This window comes from Passer domesticus, unplaced genomic scaffold (genome assembly GCF_036417665.1).
Source record: "Passer domesticus isolate bPasDom1 unplaced genomic scaffold, bPasDom1.hap1 HAP1_SCAFFOLD_184, whole genome shotgun sequence".
Taxonomy (NCBI): domain Eukaryota; kingdom Metazoa; phylum Chordata; class Aves; order Passeriformes; family Passeridae; genus Passer; species Passer domesticus.
In genome coordinates this window covers 32,962-42,185 of record NW_026989966.1, presented here as the reverse complement: position 1 = coordinate 42,185, position 9,224 = coordinate 32,962, and the positions used below count along the sequence as shown (strand labels likewise).

General features: G+C 53.7%; 1 protein-coding gene and 2 long non-coding RNA genes across 3 annotated transcripts in view; all 3 read left to right on the top strand.

Annotated features, from left to right (window-relative positions):
• The first annotated feature begins 2,433 nt into the window (after nucleotides 1-2,433).
• Nucleotides 2,434-4,662, top strand: LOC135292033 (uncharacterized). Its single transcript, XR_010354608.1, has 4 exons — nucleotides 2,434-3,164; nucleotides 3,252-3,356; nucleotides 3,797-3,904; nucleotides 4,555-4,662. It is a non-coding gene; the product is annotated as an uncharacterized LOC135292033 (long non-coding RNA).
• Nucleotides 4,663-4,982: 320 nt separating this feature from the next.
• The window catches only part of LOC135292032 (uncharacterized), a 37,135-nt gene continuing 32,893 nt past the window's right edge, over nucleotides 4,983-9,224 (top strand). The window contains exon 1 of the mRNA XM_064406278.1: nucleotides 4,983-5,061. The gene's annotated coding sequence lies outside the window, so the exon portion shown is untranslated. The remainder of the gene's footprint in view (nucleotides 5,062-9,224) is intronic.
• LOC135292034 (uncharacterized) lies at nucleotides 5,087-8,174 on the top strand. The gene is made up of 3 exons (XR_010354609.1): nucleotides 5,087-5,482; nucleotides 6,111-6,276; nucleotides 6,802-8,174. It is a non-coding gene; the product is annotated as an uncharacterized LOC135292034 (long non-coding RNA).

Below are 9,224 nucleotides of genomic sequence, written 5' to 3'. Positions count from 1 at the left end.
TGCACCTCTGAATGCTCTTAGAGCCTCTGCTAGGGCTTGTGTTTGCATTGCTGCTGCTTTTTCCTGCTGCTTTGGGGTGTTTTCCTGAGCTGCTGTGATGGCACTGGCCAGCACCTCTGCCTGCATGGCTGCTGCAGGCTCAGGGGTGCCCAGGCGGTTCAAGCATCCACGAGCTGGGTCAGGGTGGGCTCAGGACCCTGTGGCAATGCACCTAATACTTTTTTGCAGCTCGGGTTTGCATTAGAAATTGCGAGCCATTTTAATAACTCTTGTCTGGCTCCGTCTATTGGAATTTGCTTTTCTAATGCCATTTTCAAACAGTCCAAAAACTTAATATAAGGCTCATCTATTCTGTGTTTTATTTCTGTGAAATCTAGTTCTGGTTTGTTGCCATCAGGAACCTGTAACAAAGCTGTTTTTGCTGCTTCTTTGATATCCTGTAATACTTGTTAATTGAGAGTCCGGGCTTGTGTTTGAGGATCTGTATGAGCTCCTTCACCTGAGAGCTGATCTATAGTCAAATTTGCAGTGGCTGGAGTTCCTGCATAACCTCCTAAAAGGTCATTTAACAAACGTTTCCATGCCAGTTCCCACAGAGAAAATTCTCTTGGGGACAGCAGGGATGTGCAAAGCTGCTTTAAATTGTGTGGAGTAAATACATTTGCTGTAAAGGTGGCTTGTAAAAGACTTCTGAAATATGCAGAATCGCTACCATACAAACGAGAGGCTCTGCAAATCTCTTTTAACTCAGCAAAACTGATCTGCTGCCAGCTCCCTCTCGGTGCAGGACCTGCTGTGCACCTCACAGGAAAAACTTTTAACTTTGATGCAATTCCCCACTCTCCTTCCTGAACTGCATCCTTTCTTATCCTCTGCCAGGTATCTGTGACTCCTTGTGTGTTAAACTCTTCCTTAGATTATTTGGAATTACATTGTGGAGCATAGGAATAATTTGTTTTTTGTTCCGGCAAGGTGTCGGATATGGGCGCCGCCATCTTGGACAGGGTGACTTCCGGGCATCACATCCGGTTCCCACGCTCGGCAGGGAGGGGGCGTGCCCTCCCGGGCTGTGGGCGGGTACACCACCCAGGCTCCGCCCACAAAAGGGGCGTGTCCCTGCTCTGATGGGCAGGAGCTCAGGGAGGAGCCACGCAGGGACTGCTGGGAGCCCGAGGAGGAGGGCGAGCCACGCCCATGAAGGGCGGGGCTGGGCCGGGGCCATCATGGCGTCTGCCATGAGCTCCTCTGTTCTCAGAGTGGGCACAATCGGCTCGGCTTTTTTCCATTGTACTGCCAAAATTCACCGATTTCGAGCGCCAAAGGCAGCTTTTCAGAGGGAATACAGAGGACTTAGGTATGGCAGGGATTGTGAAAGATGTGGTTTGCAGAGGAGCCTGGCCAGGGCTGGTCTGCTCCCCTCTCTCCCAGGATGGGGGTGGGGAAGGGGGGGGGCGGCTGGCCTGGCCACCTCCCAGCCGCTCCTCCAGGGTTTCTGGTTCTCGACTGGGATAAAGGAAGGCTTCTGGGTCCCCTCAGAACTCCTCTTTCTCCTCTCCTCCCGGTCCTGCTGTTGCTGCCTGCATTCTGCCCTGTCCCTGATCTTTGCTTGCTTGTGTGCATTCTTTGCTTGCTTTGCACTTTCCATTGTTACAAATTTTAACACCGTCCTGAATATTGGATGCAGCTTTAAGTTGGACTTCTTATTCTTTTCCATGTTATGTAATTTCAGTCCAACCGAATCCCGGAATTCTGGATCGAGTTTCTGAGATATGTCTGAGTTTGGGAACTCTGTTAAGACCCATTTTACAAGCTTTTTAAGCTGTTTCTTGTCAAACTGAATATCTTGAATTTCTAACTTATAAATGAAATATGAAAAAAAATCCTGCTCAGCTAAAGACAACCGATTTCCCATGGTGGCACTCACCAGAGTTTTCCAGTTGTCCTTCTTGGTATGAAATTCCTTCCAGGTCCTGGGTCACAACAGTGACAAATCAGCTGAGCTGAGCGACAGAGTCCTCTGAGGCTGCGGTGCTGCTCCAGTCCCGTCTCCGATTACAGCCTCCTCTTCACCAGTATGAGGCTTTGATTCGAGATTCCCTCTCAATCTCAAATGCCTTCTTCTGGGTTTTCTATTTTAAAGCGACAAAAAACTCAGGTGCAGGCCTGCTCCCCCAAAACACGCAAATATCAAGTAAAAATGTCCTATTTTGATGGAGGTAATCAAAAAATCCCTAGACCATCTTCCTCAATAGGAGAAATACTGTCCGGGCGCCACGTGCTGGGTTCTTTTTTCTCAGGCCGGGTGTTATAAACCTTCAAAAGGGAACCCAGCACACCCAAGGATAGCTCAGCTATTACCTTTGGAGGCAAATAATGAGCAGGATGGCTTCTGCTGCAGTGTTAGAAACAAAAAGGTTTAATAAAAGGCAAAATAACAAACAGAAAAATCCGATGCAGGTACAGCAATCTGCCACTGGTAGAAACACCTTCACAAAAGCCCTTTGGTTCTTTTGTCCTCCCCTTTTCTACCTGATGGGTCAGGCGGGACTTTTTGGCTTCTATCCAGTTAGGTGACCCAGAGTTTTTACTGAAGCCTCTGGGGTCCTTTGAGGTGGCTTGTCACCTGATCGTTGGGAGAAACTTCTGGGCTTCATTCCTTTTTTGGGGGATAAAGGTTAGCTTTGCCACTCTGTAATTAGGGGGCACTCTCCTACATTCCTACATCCAAGGATGTTTCACAGGGCCTGAAAAGAGTCTGGAGTGTGACCAGGAGCCAGCCCAGAGCTCCCCAGGCTGCTGTGCAGCTTTGGCTTTATCCATTCACATCCGACTCCCACAAACTTACCCGACCCCATTGCAGTGCCCAGTTCCCTGAGGCAGAAGGGGACTCCAGCACACCATGGAAATGGGTCTGATCTCTGCTCCCTTCTAGATGAGGTGTCTGGGAAGGCTTCTCCATTAGCTTGGCTGCATAAAGTGTTGGTCCTATCTGAGCCACCGTCAGGTATGTTCTCAGTGTGCCACCAAGGAATAATTGTTGTGAACCTGGCAGGAATCAGGTGACAGAAGCTTCTGTGGCTCTTGTGTTCCAGGTGTGTCTGCAGGGAGGACTTGTCCAGCTGCTTTGCTGAATCCTACACAAAAGCCCAGCTCCCATGGCAGGGGTGAGTAGTGTGTCCCTGCTGACCCCACAGGCTGAGCCCTGCTTTTGTGGGATCCGTTCCTGGGAAATGGAACTCTGTTGCTCTAAGGTCCTCCGAGGGGAAAGAACAAAGCTACTGGACACCAGAAACCCCATGATCCATCCGAAAACATGAGGCAAATGCTGAAAGAATTGCTGCAGGGAGGAGGACAAGGTGGGTGCATTTCCCTCATGCTTCCCCTGGGACTCAGCAGCCTGGGGCTTTGGCTGCACATCTGGACACGCCATGCCCGGCACAGCGGGAAGGGATCCATGGCAGCCTCGCTGCCCCGCTGCTGCTTTCACGCCCTGCAGGGCTGTTTTCCAGCCTGGCCTGGCTGCAGCTTCTGCCCAGCCTCTGCAGGAAGGCATTTGGCATCAGCTGCCAGGGAGCCCAAACTGCACCACGAGCCTGAGATCCCCTGAAATTTCATAGTCTCCAGGATGATCACTAAGGGCGGGTGTTATCATGAAAGTGGACCCTGGCCTACCCAGAAAATTGTGTGGATTCCTGATCCTTAACCATGACTTTCACAAGTACTGGCTGCTGAAGGCGCCACCTCCCCAATGGGGAACAGCCCCACCTGATCCAGCCGTCCCTCTTCCTTTCTCCAGAAGTGGATGGAGAGGCTGGGCAGAAGGCGGCGTTTACCGGAGGAAGCAGTGGTTCTGTGCCAGACTCTGCTGTAGGACTGGAGGCGATGCCAGGCACAGTCACAGGAGGTAATTGCTGTGCCTCTGGGCCTGAGCCCTGCTGAGGCTTGAGCTGCTCTCTCTGCTGCCTGGAAGTGAGGGCACAACCCAGGGGAATTATCCCGAGCAGGCTCAGGGCACTCGGGTCCTGAGCAGTCCTGCTGGGGTCCCTCCATGGGAGACATGTCCTGAAACCTGGCAGTGACTGCACGGGGTGCCCATGGTGGGGAAAGGACAGAGGGGCAGAGCAAGGCTCCAGCGTGTCCTGAGAGGGCCTGGCTGGGTCCCCTTGGGCTGTGGGAGCTGTTCCGTGGGCAGATGGAGGAAGGGTGGTTGGGAGGACAGGCAGGAGGGAGTTTGCGAGGGATACTTGCAGCACTGCCTGCTGCAGTTCTCCCCAGGGATTCAAGGAGCATTTTCCTTGTGCGACTGAGAGAACCCCCACGGGCCCTGGGCTGCTCCAGGCACCTCTCCAGGGATGTTGTACAGGGCCTGCAAAGAGGATGGGGATTGACCATGAGCCTGCCCAGAGCTCCCCAGGCCCCTGAGCAGTTTTGGCCTTGTCCATTCACATCTGGCTCCCATGGCCTTACCTGACCTATATGCAGTGCCCAGTTCCCTGAGGCAGAAGGGGATCCCAGCACATCATGGAAATGGTTCTGATCTTTGCAAACTTCTAGGTTGGGATCAAGACATGGATTATCTGGGAAAGCTGCTGGATTATGGCTTGAGACTCATAGGAAATCCTGGAGGCAAGTGCTCAATGTACCTTTCCTGAGAGAATACACAGTGACCAGGTGTCAAGAGCTCATACATTTACTCTTTCACTTAAGATCATCTGAAGGTTGATGGAATATGGAAAATTTGATCTGCTCCCTTCTGGAGCCCTGAGGGCTCCCACAGGATCACTGTTAGTGGGAGGAAGGAGCATTTAGCTGTCCATCTTCCTCCTGTGCAATGCCAGTGTGTCCTTCCATGTGCTCTGTGCAGCCACAGAGAAGAGCAGAGAGGGAAGGGGCCGGGCCCAGGGCTGTGCCCCGGGGCTGAGATTTGTGGGCAGCCTGAGGATCTCCTACAGTGCCACAGGAGCTCTTCTGTCCTGCCTTTCTTTGCAGCTGAACCTGCTGGTGAAGGTGGTGCAGCTTCCCAAGCCACGTCCAGGACTGAGGCTCTGGGAGATGCTGAGGGTAGGTCAAGTTCTTTCCCCTGGGAGAGCTGCCAGCTCAGAGCCCAAAGCTGGGCCAGGGGGGCATTGCTGCAGGTGCCAGCACAGAACCATGCAGGTGTGTGCCCTCGCCCTGCGCGATCCCCTCACCACTCCTGCGGCTCAGGCATGGCAGCTCTTTGGAAACAGGAGAGCCCTGATCCTGCCATGAAAGCCAAGACATTTTCTGAAACCTATCCCCATGTTTAACACGCATGAATCCTGAAGATGCCGGCACCCAAATCAGGAAGTCTTCCATCTAATCCAACTGTCCTTTTTCCTGTCTGAAGTGATGGGCCAAACATCTGTGCAGAAGGAGGCACATCCTGGAGGAAGCATTTCCCCATGGGTAGCCCCTGCTGCAGGAAGGAAGGCGATGCCAGACATGGGCACAGGCACAGCAGGTAATTGCTGTGCCGGGCTCAGCCCTGGCCGGGGCTGTGTGGCAGCAGCTCTTCCCCCAGGGCCTGCCCTTGCCCGGCCCGGCAGCAGCCAAAGCTGGAGGCGCCTCGGCTTCCAGGCCTCTGGAGCTGGTTCAGAGCCCCGGGGAAACGGGACTGGTGCAGCAACGTCCCTGGCGCTGCAGCTGCTGCGGAGCTGGCCCTGAGTGCCCAGAGGCCCAAGGCATAGGAGCAGCCCCGAGTGGGAGCCCTGCCGCCAGCCCAGGGCCAGAGCCAGCCCTGGCTCCCGACTGGGCAGGGGCTGCGCTGGGTCCTGACAGGGCCTGAGCCTGTCCCCTGGGGCTGGGGGAGCTGTCACGGGGCAGGGAGGGCCAGGGCTGGCAGTGGCTGCTCAGGGATGGCTTTGGCCCGTGTCCCTGGCAGCAGCCACTGCCCAAGCAGCTGCGCTGCCCCCGGGCTCTCCTCCCGGCCTGCTGGGCTTTGTTGGCTGGCACAGCCTGTGCCAAGGGCCGGCAAGGTGCCTGCAGGCCCCAGCTCTGGGGGAAACAGAGAACGTCCTGCCCGTATCCAGCGTGCTGCCAGCTCAGCAGTGCAGCACAGCACGGGCTCACACTCCCCATTGCTCCCACAGATGCAGCCAGCACCACAACACGTCTTCCCCATGCCCAGGAAGGCCTCGGAAGTGTCTTCTATATGGGAACAGGCTGCTGGGCAGGGTTAATGGCAGCCCTGCTTCTGTTGGACCTTATTCTCATATTGTTCTGTGTCAGAATCTGGTGTAACTGGAAGAAGAAATGGTGAGTGGCCATCTTTCCCTGAAAGAGTTTATTTTGAAAGTCTAATGTAGACAGTAAGCATTCCCACTGAGGCTGCATTGGTGCTGTGGCCAGTCCATGGTTGTCCAAATAACTCTGCTGAGGGTTCTTCTGCTGCCCAGTGCTTCCATTGGCCTCTCAATTGCTGGGCCTTGTCCTGGGGGCCCCGCTGGGGCTGCAGCCAGGGCTGGCTCCCACTGAGGCTGCCTGGCCAAGAGCAGCCCCAGGGGCACGGGGCAGAGGCAGAGGGAGGTGGGGAGGAGAAAGAGCAGGGCCGAGATTGCCCGTTAAATGCAGAGGTGCTCTGGGGCCCGCTCCTGGCCAGGGACCCTGCCCAGAGCCGTGCCCTGCTGGCCAGGGCCTTGAGGGGCAGCTGTCCAGCTGGGCCCAGCTGTGCCAGCAGCTCCAGCCGTGCTGGGGAGCCTTGCCAGCTCTGGGCCCTGCTGTGCACGAGGCTCCCTGTGTGCCACTGGCAGCTGGGGCCTCAGCCACCTCCTCTCTGCACAGCAGCACCTCGGGACAGGAGTTGAAAGACGGTGGCTGCACCTCACACCAGACAGCGTGAGCAGCTCCTCCAGCAGCAGGAACGGCCCGGACAGCCCTCTCAAGTGTTCTGTGAAGAGGACCCCAGAACAACCGTCGACAAGGAAACCTCTTATTGCCCCGTAGATCCCACTGCCACCTGCTCTCCCCATGGGCCTCCCCAAGCTTCCTTTATTCCTTTTTTTCTCTCCGTCTGTCCCATCCCAGCCAACCTGAGTTCCGCTAGGGACCCCAGGACCAGCCCAGCACCTTCCCGCACCTCCTGAGACCAACACATCCCTTCCTCTGCCCCTGAGCCCCCTGGCCTTGCCCTCTAGGCAACACTGAAGGTTGTGGAGGATTTTGTGAACAGCTGGCTAGCTAACAAAGGTCACACTGACATAATACCGTTAATTAAGCAAGAAGGAGACGAGGATAGGAGTCAGCAGTCAGTGTCCAAACCTGGCAAGGGCACTGTGCCCTTGGTGCAACATCAGGATGGGGGAGAGGATCGTTAGTTAGAAACATGAAGAAAATATGTAAACAGCTGCAGCATAGTAGCCTCAAGAATGATAAGGTAGGCGTAGTTAGCTGATAAGTAACTAACCAATAATGAGCTCGCTTTTTGCAATATGTATTAGCCTCATTAACACCAATATAAATGTATGTGCCTATCAATAAAGTTTTGAGATTTGCTGATCACTCATATTGAGTGCTGCATTTCTTCTGCCGATTACCACAAATGGTGACCCCGGACGTGATATCGGTAATGGCAACCACGGTGGATCGGTGAACGAGTTCGGGTCCTACAGCAGCAAGGACGGCGAATAAGCACTGCTGAAAAAGCGAAAAGTGCCGCGCCCTGGGTGACCTTATAGAAGAGCCCGGCCGATACGTGCTGCCGAAACCTTGAAGGGCTGCAACAGCGCTGACCTTCTCAAAAATGGAAATGGAAAGGCAAGCAGCATATGATTTATTTACTTGCTTTTTAAAAAAGCGTCAGGTTAAGGGCATAGATTTGCAGAAAGAGCTCCCACAGTTGTTAGCCTATGGGTATGCACAAGGAGTTTTTCAAAATCCTCATACAGTGCATGAATTAACAGAGTGGCGTAAGCTCGGGGACAAGTTGTGGGAGGCAGCTATAGATGAGGATAAAACTGCAAGGAAGTTAGGAAAGCTATGGCGAGTCGTGCACAATGAGTTATTACAACATCAGGTAGAAAAGAAAGCTGCGCAGCAAGCTAGCGTAGCATATGATAAGAATAAGAGTCATGGGGACTGCTACGACTGTCCGTTACCCCCTACCACATCTACAGTCGTTTTGCCACCAACATCGGCTCCTCCTTCAAGCAGCAGCTCACCCCCCGCGGGTGCTGTAACAGCACCGTCCGCACCACCTGTGCCATGGCCAGACCCTCCGTTTCCTCCTCCTTGTAATGAGCCGATCCCTGGGGCAAAAAGTGACCTAGCGGGGGCCGTCGCAAGGGAGCGAAGGGAGGCATGGGCGGCGGTAGCAAAAGAGATCATGGATTCGGGGGATAGTGGAGCTATAGCTGCAGCGGTGGAGGTTGCTTGTCCGGTGGTATTTTCGCCTGTGCAGGGGAACAGATATGAAGCCACAATTACAGCACTGGACTGGAAGCTGCTGTCACAATTACGGTCCACAGTTAGTCAGTTTGGGGTGACCGGTGAGCCCACAAAACAGATACTTGATTACATCTGGGGGACTCAGGTATTACTGCCGGCTGATTGCAGAGGAGTAGCGAAGCTTATCTTCACTCAGCATCAGCAGCTCTTGTTTAATGCACACTGGCAGGCACTTTGCCAGGAATGTGTAGCGACACAACGGCAGCAAGGCGACCCGTTACACGGAATAACCCTGGATGAGCTAATGGGTTCAGGACCTTTTCTTCGTACAGAGCAGCAGGCATTAATTGGTCCTGAAAAATGTCGGGAGGCTATGCGCTTAGTACGAATGGCCATAGACAGGATAAAAGAGCCAGGCGGGGTCCCCTCTTATATGGGAATAAAGCAAGGAAGAGATGAATCATTTGGATCTTTTATAGATAAGGCAGCCGCTGCTATCGAACGGGCAGGAGTCCCTGACTTTATGACAGGTGCTTTACTGAAACAATGTGCACTCCAGAATAGTAACCAGGCTACAAGGAACGTATTAAATACCTTAGGAGCTAATTGGTCTATAGAGGAAGCGTTAGAACGATTGGCAAATATGCCCATAGGGAATCAGGTGATGTTAGTAGAAGCTATTAAGGAGTTAGGTGTAGGATTGCAAAAACAAGCGGCAGCTTCGCAGAGTCAGGTATTAGCTGCTCTTGCACCCCTACAAGCGGCGGCTATAAATAAGCCACGGGCTCCATCTACTGGCCGATTTAAATGTTACCGGTGCG